The sequence below is a fragment of the Trichechus manatus genome, unplaced genomic scaffold (genome assembly GCF_000243295.1).
Source record: "Trichechus manatus latirostris isolate Lorelei unplaced genomic scaffold, TriManLat1.0 scaffold00048, whole genome shotgun sequence".
In the NCBI taxonomy this organism is placed as follows: Eukaryota; Metazoa; Chordata; class Mammalia; order Sirenia; family Trichechidae; genus Trichechus; species Trichechus manatus.
Window position 1 is genome coordinate 4,391,224 of NW_004443984.1, and position 3,277 is coordinate 4,394,500.

The following is a 3,277-nucleotide window of genomic DNA, read 5'->3' on the forward strand; positions in this document are numbered from 1 at the left end:
TTTGTCAAGAGGATATTTAGCTTGATGTCACCACATTGGACTGACACCAGGAGTCAGTGTAATGTGGGCTTGATAAGTGCACAGCTGCAAGTCAAAGAGAATTTTCTATTTGACTGTATTTAGTTGTACCGCTACATAAAAGAAAAGGTTGTCCTAAAGGCTGCAAGCAGTTTAGAGAAATATTGTTGGAAAAGGAAACAGAAAGAATAAAGTGTCTTACTATATCATGGAACAGAAAAAAACATGCCATTGTTATTTTTTATTAAATATAGATAATTGTTTAGTCCTATTGTATTTACATTCTCCTTTTAAAAAGTCTTATATTTTTGTGGCTTAAGAATGTACAGTAATATAGCCTACAAATTTAAATAGTTTAGTGCAGTGGATTACTTAATATGGCCCTTCTAACCATAGTCTTTGTGACTCTCACAAAATGATGGGGTGGGACTATGCATATAAGGTTCTTGTGACCTACCATGGGGATTGGACAGCTTGCTAACAATACAAATAAGGTGCATGGAATCCTTGTGGGGGAGGTGGAACCATGCAAATAAGGTTTATGGAACCCTAATGAGGGGATTGGTCAGTTTTGCCATCCCCCGCTAAGCTTAAGCCATCCCAGAGGTGGGAAGGGAGGGACCTCACTACCAGCAAGAAGAACCAGGAGTAGAGCGTGTCCTCTGCACCTGGGGTCCCTGCACTGAGAACCTCCTAGACTCAGGAGACAGAGCTGTAACGTCAGAGAAGGCATGAAACAGCAGGAAGTGGCAGCAAGTACGGCAGAGAAATGGTGGCAGCAGAACCAGGCGACCAGCAGGAGACAGTGTGGTAGGCTTCCCAGCCCACGGAGTGAAGTGGCTACAGTGGGCGTGCAGACGCACGGAGTGACAGAGTTGAGTGCTTTCGAACAGGAGGCTTCCTGACTGAGTAGGGTGCCTCCAGGCACTTATTGGGAGAGCTAAAGAGGTTTGTAACACTTGCCTGAGCAGGGCAGAGGCCAGGCCAGGGGCCAAAGAGAAGCCTGCCTGCAGGCATGGCTGAGAAGAAGCTGTCCTGACCTAAGAACTATATTCTGAGTCCTTCTGGATCCTGAATTGTAACCTGTTACTTCCCTAAGAAATCCCATAACTGAGTATAGTTTGTGAGTTCTGTGTGGTCATGGCAATGACTTATCAAACCCAGAAAAGAAGTAGTGCCGTGGGAGGGACAGCTGGTGTTAGAATTGGTTAAAAAGGTTGGAGAGAGGAAGTATTTCTGACCTTCACCTCATAGGAATCCGCTCTGGGCTGATGTTAGTTTTGATTCTCTCTCTTTTCCCTTGTGAAGTTAGACAAGGAGATCTGACACTCTCTGCACCATTTTTGCAATATTCAATAAAGTTTTAAAAAGTTAAAATTAATTGGTATATAAGAAAATATAAAGACATAAAATATTGCTGTATCTTTCATGGAGCCCTGGTGGTTTAGTGGTTAAGAGCTCAGCTGTTAACCAAAAAGGTCGGCAATTGTAATCCACCAGCCACTCCTTGGAAACCCTGTGGGGCAATTCTCCTTGGTCCTAAAAGGTCCCTGAGTCAGAATTGACTCAATGGTGAGAGAATATCTTTCATACATTTTTTGTTTAATTTGTCCTATTAATTATTACTAATTGTCATGTTAACTAGTCCTATTGTTTAAATAATAGCTTTTATGTAACTGAAAGGTAAATAATACATGTATAAATTTCAAATAAATATCTTTTGTATTTCACGTTATAGTAATAGCACATGTGTATAATTATTGTATATTATGGTGTTTTGAGTTTGGTATAGGCTTTGTCCAGGGTTGACTTTCCCTACAATCATTCCTTTTAGCCTTTTTAACTATGAAAATTTGGCCCGTTTTAAGTGAATTCTCTGTTTGGGCTTTTTCCCCCACCAAATTATTACTTTTGGCTGTGGGGATAAGGAAGGGCCTTGTAGGCTGAGTTGGTCTTAACAGTCAGAAATGAGGAAAGGCTTTCTAGAGAAAAACAACATTAGAAAAAGATACGTAATTGGGAATGTGTAGATAAGAGAAAGTGAAATAGATTAATTTGACCTGAAAGGTCACTTGAGATCAGCTTAGAAAGGGCATTTTGAAATGTCCAATTTGAGGTGATAGGCAATGAGAATCCCCTTAAAGTCTTATTTGCACAGGAGAGTGAACTGATCTGCGCTGCCTTTAAGATTACTTTGCCGTCAGGTAGGATTGAAGTAGGATTTGACTAGCAATAAGAAGACCCCCCTGAGGGACTTTTGGTAAAGGGGCAGGCAAGAGGTGATGTCTTAGTCATCTAGTGCTGCTATAACAGAAATACGACAAGTGGGTGACTTTAACAAATTTATTCTCTTACAGTTTAGGAGACTAGAAGTCTGAATTAGGGTACCAGCTCTAGGAGAAGCCTTTCTGTGTTGGCCTTGGGGAAGGTTCCTTGTCTCCTTTCAACATCTGTGGGCCCTGCATCCCTTGGCGATCTCTGTATGTCTTGGCATCAATCTTCCCTGGGTCTAGGAGCTTCTCAGCACAGGGACTGTGGGTCCAAAGGACATGCTTTGCTCCTGGCTCCTCTTTCTTGTTAGTATTGAGGTCTCTGATCTCTTCTCTCTCCTTTTACCTCTTGTAAGATAAAAGGTGTGACTCAAGCAAGGGCGTGAAGGGTGGTGACTTAAACATGACCTAGCCCTCATTAACATAACCTAATCCTGCCTCACTAACGTAACTATAGGCATAGATGCTAGGATTTACAACACATCATGAAATGGAGGATAATTATATCAGATCACAAAATGGAGGATAACCACACAATATTGGGAATCATGGCCTAGCCAAGCTGACACGTGTTTCTGGGGACACAATTCAATCCGTGACAGGAGTGGTAAGGGAGCCATGATAACCTGACTGAGAAAATGGGATGACATTGCACTGAACATAGAGGGAGGAACACGTTTGGTGAGGAGGGTAGATGTTGAAGTTAGCTTTGCACAAGTTGAATTCCTCCAACAGCCAGAGCCCTAGGTCTAGATCTTGGAGAAGAGGTCAGGGCTAAAGATAAACGATTTGGGATCTTTGCACAGAAAGCTTTGAAGTAGATGAGAAAATAAGGAAAAAGAAGAGGGTTCCAGACAGTCTTGAGAATTGCCTGCATTTCAGGAAGTGGAAGGAGGAATAAAGAAAATAAAATGTGTGATAACAGAAGGAGAACTAAGAGAGTTCAGTGCCAAAGTAACCAGGGAAAGAAGAGCTTTAGAAAGGAGGCA